Below are 17,912 nucleotides of genomic sequence, written 5' to 3' on the forward strand. Positions count from 1 at the left end.
TTTCGTCGGCTCTTGACGATATGAAGATTTGGCTATAAGGGTAGTTCCGAGGATCAAGTCGATACGGGATTCAACTTGGCAATCGAAATAAATCCCTGGAATGTCTTTAGGGAAGACATCAGGAAAGTTGCAGACTTCGAAGATGCTCTCGAGATTTATAACTTCTAGTGTCTTATTGTTAACATGAGCTATGAATGCATAGCATTCCTTCCACAGATGCTCCTAGGCTTGAAGCAGGAAACAATATGAAGGTTCAAAAAAAAATCTTATCACTGAGACCAATGAGGATTTCGTTGAAGAGAAGATTGAGACGAATCGCTTTCTCGAAGCAAAGGATATCAGCACGATTTAAGACTTAACCATTTCGTGCCGATCAGGGTATCGAAGCTGATACGAAATTGATGGGGAAAAAGAATAATCATCTAAGTACATCTCATGATTCACATTTTGAGGACAAAACAGTGATGGGACCTTGATACGGTTGCTTACTTTTCATGCTATCGATCTAAGGTACACTTTTGACAATGAAAATCTTTAACTGAAATATGATAATTGCCACCGTTGTCGATATCAAGATTACATAGAGTTGGAAAAATTTGACCTAGGAGTAGGTATACCACATATCAACAGAGGATCAATTTGACAACATAATGAACTAGCAAATCGGTACTTGCAAGGAAAGAATGTCTACAGAGAAAGGAGCTACTTGGAACATATATAGGAAAGCTATTCTTTAAACCAAAAGGAAAGACAAGTAGAATATTTCCTACTGGCGACGGGCTCTTCTCGGGCAGAACTTTAGGTTAGTCCACTGGCGCTCTATTTCAAGCAGGCGACTCTCTTATACTGATTTCAATGCGATGAGTGTTTCCAGACGTTCCAAAAGACCCCAAACGGTGTTTTTCGACATTTCCCAGAGTTTTAAGTGTGTTTTGGGAGTTTGCGGTTGGAGTTTCTTAGAGAGAGAAGGAGAGAATGCGACCAGAAAACGTCCCAATAAAGTCGAAGGCATCTTAATTATAGGGAGAAAGTGGGGTCCACTCGTCACTGACCGTAAACTAGTTTACGGTCGTAATCCCATTTTAGACCGAAAATGTAGCTTTCTCGAGATATTCGGGTTTCCACACGATTTTTGGTTCCGAATCGTAAATAATTTAATTAAATATAACTAGATTATTTTATTAAACCAAAATTTTGACGGAAAAATTAATGAATTCGAAACTCTATTAACAGAAATCGCGTCACAGAAACGGACAAAGATTTGGGTTGTCACATCAGCATTGAAAACTAGCAAGCAGCAAATATAATTGAAAACAATCTTAGGCTCTGATACCACTGTTGGGTTTTGAGCGCTATAACACTCCTTTGGTGCACATGCAACCCTAAATGCTTTGGATCTATGTCTTCTCTATTATACATGCCTATTTTCAAAAAATTTCAAAGTATTGTCCTAACTAGCATACAATTTGCCAATTGAATAAAGCATCTAGATAGATGACATACCATTTGAAGGACTTGTAGTTCTTGACCCTCGAAAGCTTGAGCACCTCAAGTGCGATGCCTCTAATGGTTCGCAAACACAAATATGCAAGAGGATGATTTAAAAGAATAATCTATTTATCTCAAAGAGAAGAGGCAACCGATTTTGGTCTATGGAGGGTTCTATTTATAGTGTTGGACATGCTAGGGTTACACTTGGTAAACCCTAATAATCAATTACTTTCCACATTCTGATGCTCCATGTGTGTTAACCTCCATGGACTATCCATGGATTAGTTTAGCCCATAATCATGGATCATTAGCCCACACTACAAGAATGCTTGATTTACATAATGAATCCCCATATATTTAATTAGTCTCTTTTCATCACAAAATTAATAAATTAATTCTTGATCGATACTAATTAAATAATTCCATATTAATATATTATACTTGTAATACATATATAAACCATAAATTACCTTATTCTCAAAATTCATCCTATCAAATTGCACTAGTGAAGGCAACCCAAAAGGACCATGCTACAATCGGTTCAAGTACATATCAGTTATAGTTTTGGGCTTAGACACCAAATCCAACACAAAATACTTGTTGTATGTCACTCGACTTCCCACTCCTCTTTCATACCCTCCCTTGTCCTTTCCAAATACAATTGCCATGGTCAACCTATAAGGTCCCGTCTTTGATATGGTCATCAGTTGTTTTCTGCACAAAGTAAAGAAATATTAAAGTAATTACATAAAATTAAATAGCATTAAATAATGTGTTCAATACCGTGATTTCAATCCATAGGTCCTCTCTTGCTGGTAATTCCACTTTCTTCCAAGATAGAACTTTTAAACCTATATGCTCATGAACTAGGTCTCCCAAAAAACTAGCAAACACTACTCTGTTTATCCCTGATATCCTACCCAAGTCATCGATTGTGAGAGGGATCTTTACTCTTTTACCATGCTGATTGCGAAACTTATGTAGCATGGTTATGCCTCTCTTAACTAATTTTTTCACCAATATTTCATTGTCTCTAGCCTCATCTTTAACTTCATACTCTGAGTTATAGTCCAGATCCTCATATGTTGCAGTGTCTAAAAAACTTGAAACTTTGGCTAGCGCCTGCTAATTTAGAGAGTGTTCTTGAAATTTTTGGTGTAGAAAGTGAAGAAATTGAATCTTTGATCACCAATTGTTGATACAATAGGTTGAGGATCGTAAAATTAGGAATCTAAATAATCAATTAGTGTTGACTTCAAAATTTTCGTCCAAATTTTGGCTCCAAGGCATAATTCACATTTACCGTATTTAAAAACATTAACATTGTAATATAAAAACATATAATTAATAGATGTACACTTGAAAATATTAACATTGTAATATAAAAATATATAGTTAATATTTAAAATGTTATGATATGACCCATGGATGACATATGGGTGATTGGTCATGTGGTAGTTGCATAGTGTCATCGTATGACCCATGGATGACATATGTGTTGGTTTAGGTGTTTAAGCCCATAACTATAATTGGTATGTTCTTGAACCGAGAGTAGCATGGTCCATTATTTATGATTTACTAATATATTATAAGTATAATATATTAATTGAGAAATCATATAATTGAATTAGTATTGATCAAGAAGTAATTTGGAATTAATTTAGTGATCAAAAGAGAGTAATTAAATTAATGGGGCTAATTGTGTGAATTTGTAAAACATATGGATTGGGCTATTGATCCATAATGGACTAATTTTATGTAAGAATTTATAAAGAGTTAATCCACATGAATTATGGATAATAAGCCTATGTGTATAGATTACGGTTTACCCATGACCCTTGGAATCCTACACTATATATATATATATATATATATATATATATATATATATATATATATGTTATCACATAGCCTAAAATCGGTAACTAGTGTTCTTGGAGTTCATATAGCCGATTTTGTGCTTACTAACCTCTCTCTCAAGTCCTCCATTTTTTTCATGGTGTGTTGTAAACCATTTGAGGCATCACACTTGGGGTTCTAAGTTCTTAAAGGTCAAAATTCATCAAGCGACAATAAGAGTTAATCTTCTAACTTACTTTTATGATTCATATGCCAAATTGTATGCTAGATGTAGGCTTCATGCTTTGGAAATTTTTATTGCATGTATAACTAAAGAAAACTTAGGTCCAAAGCATGTATGGTTGTATGTGCACCATAGGATGGTGTAGTACACAAAATCCAACAGTGGTATCAGAGCCATGGGTTGTTTTCTATTCTATTGATACATGCTTAATTGTTCAAAGCTAGAAAAGTCAAAAAATTGCACTCTGCAAAGGGGACTCGACGAGTCCACTCATGAACACGGTGAGTTCATAGTGAACTCGACGAGTCCATAATCTGACTCGATGGGTCGGATATCCTGATTACAGTTTTTTTTGGGGTTTTTGGTCAAAATTGGATTTGGATTATTACCTTAAATTGTTTTGTATCATAAAATATGTTTTTTTATAATCTGGTAATGTTTATTCCATCCAATTAAAAGATAAATTCTCAAATCTTCAAATTATTACTAGTTTATATGATATGCTAATTGTTTGTAATATTTTGATTTAAAGTTATCTTGCTATAAGAGTTGCATTATGTCAAATTTGTAAAAGATAAAATTATGATTATTTTATTGGTTTTAAAATTTGATCTAAATATTTTTAGGAGTTACAAAACTTGGCATCAAGTTTTGGAACTCAAAAGTTTTTTTATGGAGTTGCAAATCTTGTCATCAAGTTTGGAACTCAAAAGGTTTTCAAGAGTTACAAAACTTGCCCTCAAGTTTTAAAAGTTGAAAAGTCTTAACTAAGAAACATTGAATTCATAGAAACCCTAGTACTTTGAAAACTTTTGAAAAATGTAACTCATGTGTTCAAAACATATAGTTAATTAAATTTTTAATTAAAAGAGTGTTATTAAATCCATAATCATATGGTTTAAGTTTAATTAAATTAAGAGTATAATTTATTAATAGATTAAGCCATCAAGTATTTTAAAAGTTTAAAATACACCTTTATATTATAAATTAAAAATATGATATTATATATATATATATATATATATATATATATATATATATATATATATATGTATAAGCTAATAGGAGTTTTATTGATCCTGAAGAGTTTCAGGAGTCCATTGAGAATAAACCTTTTAGTTATCACTAGCACACGACTTAAGGTTGATAACCTATCGTTTTAACTTGACACATTCTTGTTTCTATGCATCTTCCAGTTGAGTTAGCAATTCTTATGAGTTCTATGATTCTCATTTGACTGCAAAAGGCAGAGCACGTTGGTCAGTGATGCTACATTGGTCAAAGGAAGTGATCTTCTTAACAACATGGAAACATTAGTAGGCTCTTATGTTACCAAAGGGAAAGAAATTAAGAACAAGCAAGATCAGTCCATGAAAGGAAAAACCTAACATTTATTTGATTTTGCCCTCTACCTTATCTTATGATTGTACGTTGGAATTGATAAATTCACATGGATCGGAACGCATACACCATAAATCTTGGTGTCAAAAGGTTTCACTCTAATTCATCAAAATGATTATGAGAAAACACTTTAGCTAGAAAATTTTATAGATTTGATAAGTATCATTATGGTTAGTAGTTATGATAATTGTTTTCTTAAATTCGCCTATGTTTATGGCATCCCTTTTCATAGTTCGAATTTTGAGAAATGGCAAGAAATAGTTTCAACGTTTAGGGCTTATAGCTATAAGTTATGAAATGGTTTAAACACATACATAGTCTATCTAATGAAGGTGTATGATCGTGAGAAGTCTAGTTGAAGACTTATCAAAGCATCACGTAACAGAAATCTACACATTAGTAAGAAAGTCAATAGTATTGATTTCTTGAAGTCTAGTTGATTTCTGGGTAAATGTCAAAGCTTGTGGGAGCATAATTGTTATGCTAGTGGGAGTATAAATGTTATGCTAAGTGTTGCAAGTTGGAAATGCTATTTGTAGGAAACAAAGATTTCAAATTTGCAAATTGCAAAGTTTGGGAATTGTTTCTCTATTATAAGGCTTAAGGGAGAGGAAACTCATACTTCATTTCAAATCTAAGAGTTTAGATTGAAGTTTTAATAAGACTTAGTCATGGACATATGTGAATATTGTGTTGAAATGATTCAACATAGGAAAATCGATATATGGAAATATTATACCAAGAGATTGAGCAGATATCAGGTCTTTATGTAAGACATAAGGGATAGAGTCCTATATGTTTTGGATAAAGGATCGATTACATATGCTATAATATTCACTTGTTCTGATTTTTCCAAATGCCTAGGGCATTGAGAGGGAAAAAGGACTAGAACATGATGTGACTAATGTTGTTAAACAACTGTCAAGAACAGTCTGAGGTTTACCAAAAGATTGGTTGCTTGTGGACATTTGAAAGTATAATAGTATTTGGACGGACCATATTGACATAATTATGAGTGGAGTTGATTCTTGCTCAGAATCGATGGTCATATGGAATATGGGAATGTTTCCATAGTGGAAGTTGGTTTTTGAAACCTACATGTGAGTTAAAAACTTCAATGCATGGAAGGTGTTCAAGGAGTGTATCTTGATTTTGAAGCTTTGTTACCATGGACATGTTTGAAGTAACAAAGTTTCAATGGAATATTCTGTAATATCATTCGCAAAGTCTCTGTGACATTGATGCCTCGACATTACAACAGATCATTGCTTGAAAGTTTGAACTCTAATGGATTCTATTAATGACTACAATCTAGCATTGTGAAATGAGCATCATTGTAATAATGTCCAATCGATCTTTTCACAAAGGAAAGAACATAGAGAAACATAGTATGCATGTTTATAACATGGCATGACTGATGTTTAATTCAAGTATTTAGTTGATGAATCGAAACATTATACAAATAATAAAGTCTAATTAATATGCTGATTAAATAATAAGTGTTCTATTTATATTCAATAATTTCGAGACCCTAGTTAATTAGGTTATCATTGAGTTTCACTTCACATGTTTTACTTCCCAAATAATTGGATTATTCAAACGTCCCTAGTCGATCATACTTTCGGAATTAAGTAGTGAATTAAGACTGTCATGAATAAGACTGTAGATTGTTTAAGGGGTTAGACATTGTACTGGTTTGTTATAATATTCATGAGTACTTTTGAAATGGGGATTTAAGTATTGGATTAACCCATGCTCAAAGAATTACTTCATGGATTTTATCACGAGTAATTTTGAGACGATAATATCTTATATTCTTGAAACGGAGATATATGAGTTGTTATTTACGAGTCAGTTGTGCATTGATAATACGTAAATACATCAGTAACTTGATGTTATAAAACATATTTTTGTGTGTGATTTTATGAGTGAATAGTGCAAGCATATAAGTCGAACTTTATCCATTCCTTTTTCCCTAACGGGAAAAGCAACATATGTGGGCCCCTTGATGATCTAATGATGACATTTAAAGCGTTTGACTAAGCCTGGACTAAATTGTTGTGTTCAATTAATAGTCTGATATCAGTCATCATAAATTGGAAATTGAGAAACAAATCTTGGACAGAAAGATTGATTATAATCCACGTCTCATGTGCATATGATATCTTATACAATGGAGGAATATTTTATCAATTATCTAAGGACACGTCACTGACTGGATCAGAGTTCAACAACGGCTTTTGGTAGCTACAATTTGCAGATCAATTTGGTAGTTATACTGGCACTTATAGTTATTAGACTTATCCAAGTGGGAGACTATTGGTTTAGGTGTCTAAGCCCATCACTATAATTGGTATATACTTGACTTGATAGTAGCACAATCCTTTTGGGTTGCCTTCAAACGTGGCAAATGAGTAGGATGACTGTTAGAGAGAGAAGAATGATTTATGAATTTATTATGGAAATAATATATTAACTAGAAATCATATTATTTAATTAATATTTAATCAGAAATTAATTTGGTGTTAATTTTAGGATTAAAGGAATTAAATTAAACTGTAGGGACTAAAGTTGACATTGTTCAATAGTTAGGCATTGGGCAATTCTAGACCCCCCCCCCCTCACCCCTAAATAGGGGGAATGAAATCTAGAGGGCTTCTAGGGTTTCCTTGGGCTCTAAGGGTGCCTTGGATGCCTCAGAGAGGAAGTTAAGGGATTAGGGTTATCTTTGATACACCTGCCTTATCCAATACATTCCTAACACCTATATAAACCCTCCTTAGGGTTAAATGTTGGGAATGACTCCTCTAAGAGCCTAAGGGCCGAAATTTCTCTTCTATTACTCTCTCTCTATTGTTTTCCTTGGTTGCTTGAGTTTGTTTGTGAACCATTAGAGGCGCGACACTTGTGACGCTTGGTACCAAAGGTCTTTCAAGTAAGGATTCAAGATTGTTTACAATAAAAATCTAAAATGTATGTATCATAACCCTTCTTATGTGATTTTTGATTATTATCCATAGATCTAGGGTTTAGACTTTGTTGTTTATTGTTGTATGTTCAGTTAGAGAAAGCGTAGATCTTCAATTAGGGTTGCATGCACACATAGGATTGTATGTTTTGCTTAAAACCCATCAACGACAACATCGGGTTATAATTTGGCCTCCTCCGAAGTTAACCAAAAAACTCAACCCCTAGATTTCGTGGCCTCCCATTTCCGCTGTTGTCCATCGGTGATGTGTAGGGTCCCAGGAGTAGGAGCCTGAACTGGCTTCGCTACAAGAAGAAAACATTCGACATTCACATGACCTGACTGGTTGTTGCCGAAACAAACCCACAAACCCTTCAGGCACTCTTTAGAAAGTGCCTGCCCTTGCCACATAAGTAGCATACTGATTCCAATCAACAGGGAACCTCATGACCCTTGTCGCACTTAATGCAAATGAGATTCCTCTGACCTCTTTCTCTCGAATCAGTGGGCTTTACCAGTTTATCCTCCTTCTACATATATACTGGCATCCAATCTCTCTCTCCTTTGTGTATCCACCTCGGCCTCTCTCACCTGTAGCTCCATCTCAATCTCCCTCCTCCTAGCACTGGTGTGAATCTCAGCCAATATACCGTACTGGGAGTTCATCATGAAATCTCTGATATCCTTCTTAAGCATACTAAAGTATCAGGTGATCTCGGTCACCATCTTTTTTGGCTGCAGGAGCGACAGGTACTCCTGAGCCAATCGATCCTTCTCCACAAAAGGAACATACTCCTTTAGAAACATCTCAACAAATTGATCCCATGTAACTACGGCTTTCTCCGCAGGTGATAAATCAGCAGTTACAAACTTCCACATGTCCTTTACTCCCAGGCGAAGTAGGTTCAACACAAAGCAAACCCTTAAATCATCCGGACTAGAGCATGTATAAAAACACCCAATAACATTGGTGATCCACTGCATTGTAGTCACAAACTTCCACCATTCCTTCTAGACTTCATCCACCTCATAGAAGTAATCGGTGATCCACCCCCAACATCCATGAGGCCTTGCAGTGGCAAGAGCTGCAGTAGTTGTAGCAGCAGCAACCTCGGTAATCACAACATAGCGCTCATCAAACATCTCGATCATCATGCTCTTCATAGACCCAAATGCCTCTGGGATAGACTCCCTAACCTTTGTGGTCACTTCCATAGCAATGATCATGTGGATGTCATCATCACTAAGTCCCTGTCTCTCTGAACCGCTAGAGCATGTACCTCGAGTATAGACCATATTGAAATACACAAGGAAAACGGTCAAAACCAGACTAAAAGCACTAGCAAGCAAATAGTCCAAACCACCCTCTGGTACCATGAGGCCTTGCACCCCCAACATCCATGAGGCCTTGCAGCGACAAGAGCTGTAGTAGTTGTAGCAGCAGCAACCTCGGTAATCACAACATAACGCTCATCAAACATCTTGATCATCATGCTCTTCATAGACCCAAATGCCTCTAGGATAGACTCCCTAACCGTTGTGGTCACTTCCATAGCAATGATCATGTGGATCTCGTCATCACTAAGATCCTGTCTCTCTGAACCGCTAGAGTATGTACCTCGAGTATACACCATATTGAAATACACAAGGAAAACGGTCAAAACCAGACTATAAGCACTAGCAAGCAAATAGTCCAAACCACCCTCTGGTACCCTCGAGATTCTTTCTAAATCTCATACGGATCCTATGATTTCAATCGTACACGCCCATACTACTTCTAAACCTATATGTAGTTGATTTAGATCCCCTCTCAAGGTCCCGAATCACAACCATCTAAGTTCTCAAAGAGCCATATCTAAAACCTCGAGACAGACATCTAAGGTCCTTGCTCATCTACTGCTTGCTTCGTAAGAAGTCTCCGCTAACCTTGCTAATGGCTAGGTGTAAACCAATTATACGGAATCTGGACTCAATAAACATTCGAATAAGAGATTCCAACCCAAATCCACAACCAAATAAGGAACATGAAGTAATGCTAAACCAAGTATTCTAACGATATTAAATCCTAACTATGTACAACCATGTAGTTTTCATGAAGTAATTAGAAATTTTAGCTTCAACCCTAGAAGAGCATCCACAAGTAATCACCTAGGCTGTAAGACATCACAAAATCAGGTAAACCTATCATGCAACTCCTGAGGGATCTGTAGACTACTTACTAGGAAGCATTTCTATCAGTCTCAATAATAGTAACTACAATACAACATATAACACAATTATATATATTTTAGGAGATCACTGCCTTGGGCTCCAACTGATTGTACACTCTGATTCTTTCGTTCCTTCCGTGACATTCATTTTTTGTAAAAAGTTTATTAAAATATTATATCCTTAGTTTGAGCCTAGCAGCTCACAAATGTTCATCCAATTCTCCCAAACCAGGGCATTGATACCAAATTCTAACAGCCCAAAATGTTAAAAAAAATCATTTTTATTTTAGCCAAAATCCCAAAATATCATAAAACCAAAACAAGAGTTCACAGATGTATCAATACAATCATCCCATATCAGAGTATCAAAATGTGGAAATCATAAAAAGATCTTCAAGCCGAAGTGTACAGTCTCGCCTTTGCCTTCCCGTCCGAGGTACCTAAAACACATTTAATCCACAATTGTAAGCATAACTTAGTGAGCCCTCCCAAAATATCCATACAACACAACATAAGTAACAGTTATGGGTTATCAGCAACCTTGGGGGTTATCAGCAATCCAGTAGACTAAAAGCACACCTTGTGGATTAAGAGCATGTTTTATGGGTTATCAGCAGCCCTAGGGATTCTCAGCAGTCCAAAGTTTGCAATAATTCAATTTAGATAAAACATAAATCAGAAATAAAGACCCAGCTGGTCACATATATACTACCACACATGTATATGAATTGAGGAAACTCACGTCATGAATAGCAGCTACAAGTACGACAGCTCTTACACATATCATAGATAGGATCAACGAGACACCTAGCAACAGTAAAGTCATATCCCATCAGCCTACATCCTTAAAACCATAGTTTGACCCCTAAAGTCAACCAGGTTCAACTTCAGCCAATGATCACATCATGACCAGCCATACGTCACATCGTGACTGGAAAAGGACAAAATAGTCACAAACACCACGTCTTACGATGTGACATGCTCTTCCCCATGTCGTGAGATTTGTTCTGGACAACTTTAAGCATTAAGCTCTTAATCCCTTAAGTTAGTTCTTGAGAATTTCCAGAGCGTCTTTCCCAAACCTAAATACCACAAAAATCATGGCTTTTCAGTCTTGCATGTCTAATACGTGACTTGGACACTAACTAGGTCAATAGCAAGATAATGGGATCAAGACTCGTGATTAGAGTCTAAAACCAACACCAAACTTCAGATATTAACTCATACTAAAAGTAAATGCATCAATCACCCATGAAGTTGCTAACTTTATGGGCCCATACAAGCTACCCAACCCATCCATGAAAAGGAAAGCATAAATCTTAGATGTAGCATGCATTAGGGATAAAGGCAGGAGCTTTATGAGTTACAAAGGTCCAAAAGCAATGCAGGATGATGAGATAGGAGCGTGATTCCCAAAAGTCTGCACCCAAGGAGTCTTCTTCTTCTTCATAGAGCAAAAAAACACCAAATGAGCTCTCTAAGGTCACCAATGGAGGCTAAGAACGTTTTGGAGAGGAAGGAGGTGATGGAGGCTGAGTGTATGCAAACCCTAGCCTCCCACTTCACTTAACTAGGGAGAAAAATACGGGATTAGGTTTAGCCTGATCTCACGACGTAAACACCTATTTGTCACGTCGTGAGCCTTAAAAATGGCCATGCATCTGACTCAAATGTCACGTTGTGAAACACTATCTCTCATGTCTTGACCCTCTTAAATTTTGGTTTTTTCGTTCTTAATTAATTCAAACATTAAAATCTCGAGTACCTACAATAGATGTTACACCGAGTGATGATGCTAGATTGGTGTGGATGAAGTTTTATCCAACAAGAAACATTAGTTAAATTTAATATATTTCGAGTGAATATTTATTTTTTCAAACTTTATGATGTTAGTATGTAGTCAGATGTCTATATTTTACCATTGGATGATATTATTGTTTTTACCAAAATTTTGTATATTTATTTGGGTGTTATCTTTATACTTGACATTAGTTTATGTACTTGAATTTATTTTTCTAATGATTGTAGCTTGACATGGATGATGCTGAAAGGAAAGAACTTATTTTACTTTTAACATTATCTAATCTAGAAGAAGATGGAATAGTAATTAATTATTACTACACTCATATTTACAAGAAGTCATGTATGACGTCACAACAGACAGGAGAAGCATGGATGAAGGATATGTTGAATGGTTATCCAAATCAATGAATTGGTGCTTTAAGAATGAATGTTAGTCTATTTACAAAAATTTTGTGAAGCTTAGAAAAGAATTATAGGTTGACTTCAAGTGACAGAATGTTGGTAACAAAAATTTGGAATATTTTTTTATACACTTACACTAGGTCTTTCAAATCTGGGAGATTATATTGCGTTGAGATATATTCCAAGGATCAGGTATGTTATGTATCTGGGTGAGTCTAGTAGAATTTTTGGTTGTTTACAAGGTCAGTTGGTGGTAGTTCGAACCCAAGTAGGGGAGAGTTGCATGTTCTTTTTCGGGGATCAGTGACCTCTTCGAGTTTTGGTTTCAGAAGAATGGGTCATAGGTAATTTTGGTTTAGTTATGCGAAAAATTGGTTTGGTATTTAGGCAAGATAGGAGTGTGGAGCAAATTGCCATCAGATGTATGTGGACAGGAACCCAAGAGCCTTCTTCGCAGCAAGAAACTATTGGACAAGGGGCTCGTGGTAGCCAGTGGCTCCTATCGGACACATCGAGGAATAGATCAAGAGGCTTTTGGGTCACTCAGTTTTATTATCGATTATTGAGAGATTTGTAAGCCTGTTGTATATCTTGATATCTATAGTCTAGGATGGGTAACTACTGATCGGTCGATTAGCTTCATAGTTTAGTATATTTAGTCCCACATGGGTTTGTTCTGTAATATATTGGGTCATGGGATTTATTTTTTATGCATCCTCGATTGTTGGTTATTTCGTTCATCATCTATAAGGCGGAGGCTCTTCGAAAGTTTCGCGTTTTATCAGTTGAAGTTCAATGAAGGCGTCAACCTATCGTCAAGTTTCGTATGATAGTATTTTATTTGGTCTATGGGTATGTTTACACCTAAATGTGGTGTGGAATTTTGGTTCATAGCAGGCTCATTTTTGGCATTTGTCCTTGGTTATTGGAAGTTCGGATGTTGGGGCAACATTGTTCAGCTTCCCTTTGGGGATGTATATTGTGGTAGCTCATCAAATGTGGTCATGAGGAGGTACATATGGACTGATTAAAATAGAATGAGAACACCTGGTCCAAATTTATTGGTGTGGTTCTTAATTGGTTTGTAGCCCTTGAGTTGGATCAAGAGTACAACTGCCTATCTTGTTCATTGGTTGGGTGCGACCATGTTTTCATATGATTTTTCATTGGTAGCAGCGTAGGTCGTGCAAGGTGTTGTGCGTGATAAAAGGGGATGGCCTGATTTATGTTTGATTATCATGGAAAGGAATATTATATGGTCTTTTTGCAAGACAGTGGGTTGATGGTTTGGTACCGTTAGAACAGTTAGTCATTTGGTTGAGACTCTTAGGACTTGGATCGTTAGTCTTATTGACATGTTTATATACATTTTGTTATTCTTGGCTGTCGAGAGACTCGATGACCAATTGGTTTGGATCATGTGGTCAGGAAAATTTATTTAGAATGGTAAATTATTTGTGCACTGGAAGACTTTTAATTAGTGGTTGCTATTATGGACCCTATCTTCTTGTGGGATGCCTATTAGGAGTTTGGTTTCCGGTATGAGTAGTTGGTTTTAAAATCTCGATTGATTTATCAAGTGGAGGTACACCCGATCTTTGAAGGATTTTGATGCAATGTGCGAATTCTTGGATTGACCATCCTTATGCCTGTGGGGTTAGCGGATTGGTGAAAACTTCTCAGGAAGTCAAGAGTATATTTAAAGTTTTGGTCTGAATTCGCGATCAGAATGCTTCGAGTATCCTTTCAGCACGTTTTAGTGGTGTCCCTAGTCAAGCGACTAGGGGTAGGTTCGAAGAATAAAGGATCATCAGTCTTATGGTAAGGTTTCTGACAATAGAGTGATGGGTTCTCGGTTTTGGGAAGTAGAGTGGCGAGGATGGATTGTGGTTGTAGTGCTAAGAGTTTTTAGTTTGTGTGGTTTTCTGTGGAAGATGGGTCATGCATTTAGGAAGAAAAGGAAATTGTTGTGTTGGAGCATTTTTAAGTTACTTGGTTGTTTATTGGCAGTTGGGGGTTTCCAATTGGTCTCTCGAGTGTTATTTATAAGATGCCTTGATTCCAAAATAGTTAGAGGGAGCTTATGGAAAATGTTGGAGTTGTTTTAGATATTGTAACTGAGACGGATTTCGAGGGCGAAATCTAATTTAAGCGGGGGAGAATTGTAACATCCTATTTCCTGCCATTTCTGATCCATGGACCATAAGTCGATTGTGTAAGGTTTTGGACCTAAAGGAGGCAAAGTTTAGACATTGTGGAAGGATTTAATGATAGTCAATAGATTTTAACCTTGAATTATGTTTTGGGTCAAAGGGTAGAAGGGAAAATTCATAGGTCGGGTCCTTGCATGAAATGTGGATTTTGTTCAAGAAGTTTTCAGTCCAAGATATTTAGATAATATGGTAGAGCTCTTCAACACCTTTCTATAGATATAAAGAACGTCGAAAATGGAGTTGGAATGAAGAAGTTATGACTGTTTGAAGTTAGGGCAGTTTTGGGTTGAGTCGTGTACAATGGGCGTACTAAACGTTTACATTGGGTGTACTAGGGCATCCATAGTACGCTTGGTGTAAATTGAGTACATTAGGCATACACGATTAGTGCCTAAACCCTATTTTCATGGTTTGAGCCATATTTAAGCTCCTTAACTTCCCCAAACCCATTCCATTCTTAGCTTCCACCTCTCCACCACCCTCTCTTGAAACCCTAACCCTCGATTGAGTCTTGTGAGCAAAAAGAAGGTGTTTTTAAGTGCTTCATAGTGTTCTCGGTGCACTGTGGAGAAGAAGGAACTCATTGAAGAAGTGTTGGTTGCATTGAAGCTTGTAGATCCAGACTTTGTTCACCTTGATCTTTCACCTAGAGGTATAAACTTTGAATCTTGATGATGGAATTGTTAGATCTAGCTAGTTTATATTATTATGATCTTTTGGTCACTTTAAGTGCATACTGTTTAGATCTTGAAAGTCTTTGACCTTGTGACAAATAAAGTTGGAAACTTTATCCATGTAAACATCATTTTGATTCTGGTCTAAAGGTTGGAGGCATGGACTTAATGGATTAAGTTGAAAAAAGATGCACTTTTGGGCCCCTTTGAGGCTTAATGAGTAGATCTTGTTTGTTTGGACCATTCAAATGGATAAAGTAGGAAACTTTATCCATTATGGAGCTATTATGAACCATAAAAATGTGATCTGGGCCCTTCTATCCCATCCATACAAGAGTTGTGATGTGTTATTGGGTTAAGAACATAGGGTTTTGGAAATTAAGCACTTTATAGTCATGCAAAATCAAAAGGTTGGAAACTTTATGACATAGGACATCATTTTGGGCTTGGATATGAGTTTTGGACATAAGGGCTTAATATAATAAGCTCTTAATGGAGTTTTGGGACTGGTTTGCATACGTTGGGCGTACCTTGTGGTACGATGCGCTTACGCGGTCAACACCTCGCTTTTGGGTTAACATTAGAGTACGTTGGGCGTACTCTCTTGGTACGTAGGGCGTACTCCGCTGTGAAAAAATATTGACTTTTTGTAACATACACGTTTAGTTATTGTGTTTTGTTTAAAGATGAATATTATTAAATAATAAATGATTTTGAGTATTGAGTTCTAACAAGATAGTTTTATGAAGAATTGAAGTTAAACTATGTTTAGAATCATTTGGGAAGTAATGGAAGTCTTATAAGATTCCAAACAAAAGTCAAATATTGAAATTAACGAAAATTTAATGTTGGAAATAAATAAAATCAATGTTGTTGAAAGTTGTAGATTATCTCGTTAGAAACATTTAGGCGAAAACCTCATCGAAATCTGAGTTATAACGAAGAAGTTATGACCAATCGATAATCCGCGACAAAACCGGCAAAACACTATTTACTGTAAAAAGTGAGTTTTTTATAAACTACTTTTTAGCTTTAGCAATCTAAATGAAAGTCGTAGTATTCGTTAAACCGAGAATTTTCATAAAAAGAACGTCAAAATATGACTTCGTATGAGGAAGTTATTGTTTTTTTAAGTTTCAGCAAAGCAGTATACAACTAAAAACTCAAAATAAAGATTGAATGATTTTTAGCCGACACAACCTAAAAGAGAGTCAAAGGTCTCGTTAATAGTAGCACTATGGTAAAAAGACAGACGGAAACAGACGTCGGATGAAGAAGTTATGAATTTTTAACGGATTTTTCTGTCCTGGTCTGTTAAAAATAATAATATTAAAAATAAATTCAAAATTAGCCAACGGAGTCTAAACGAAAGTTGTAGAGTATAACCTCGCCTACGCATGCATATAAAGAACTTCGAAAACGGAGCTCGTATGCTATAGTTAAGAACTTTTAAAGATTTGGGCACAAAATCCAAGAAATCTCGCATGCATGGCTCGGAATAGGCCACGTCGCACCTCTTCGAAAGCCTGCCCCGTGTCCAAGCTGGTGACTCATCGGATGCGCGACCCATTTTGAGACCGACGTGTGTCGTTATGGTGGAGGCTTCCGAACCGAGACGCGTGCCTTGCCCTCTTTCAGATGCGTGCAACCTGCCCCCTTCTCCCCTCAGATGCGAGCCACGTGCTTCTCCCTTCTCCCATTTGGCCGAGCCTCGCACCTATATAAGGGAGGAGTGAACCCTCCTGGTTTTGGTTGGTATTTTCAATACTTTTTCACACTAAACTTTATTTTAATCCCCTTTTAAACCCCCGAAGCCTCGGGAACCAACCTAACACCAAAATAATGTCGCAAAGTGCCCGAAGACCCGGATAAATTTATTTTTTCGGTTTGAATCTCAACCATCGCAAGGCCCGGTTTTCAATAAAGCTCCTGGTTTTCATCGAAGAAAGTTATTTATAGGAATGAAGTGCTGCCCAAATTACTATTTTAACCTCCGGTTATTTCACGGTGAGTTCAAATTATAAGAAGAATTGTACGTTATGTGTTATATGTGCAATATGCTTTCCCGTGTTATTATGAGAATGAGCTATACATTTGACCACGAAGTGAATGATTTAGCATCACATGGTTATTAGTATGTAGCCTTTGACCATGAAGTGAATAAGTAAGCTTGACTTTGGCATTGGCAGAATGCTAGATATGGCTGAAAGCCTGTAAATTCTAGCAAAATGTTAATTCATAAATCATTTTTTTTGTGCCACTTGGAATAAAGTCTTATTGATGTATATCAATTTGAAATTGTTGTATCTCATTGATTGTAAATCTTTGAATCAGATCATTTGTTGATATGGAAAGTTTGTCACATGATTCATATATGCCTTTGTTGTTCATTGTTCCTCTTTGATTCTGTCATATTAGTGTGTGTATATATATATATATATATATATATATATATATATATATATATATATATATATGGCATAACATCATAATTTATCTATTTTTGAACTCACTAAGCGTCACCGCTTATCCCTCTAAGTGTTTAACTATTGCAGGTAATAAGGATCCAGTATAGACACATACTATTGGAAGATATAGAATAGTTAATAATATTACTTTTGTTTTTAGTGATCGTGTATGTATAAAATTATAATTTCCTGGGTAGTT

This window comes from Lactuca serriola, chromosome 3, assembly GCF_051521515.1.
Source record: "Lactuca serriola cultivar US96UC23 chromosome 3, Lser_US96UC23_V15, whole genome shotgun sequence".
In the NCBI taxonomy this organism is placed as follows: domain Eukaryota; kingdom Viridiplantae; phylum Streptophyta; class Magnoliopsida; order Asterales; family Asteraceae; genus Lactuca; species Lactuca serriola.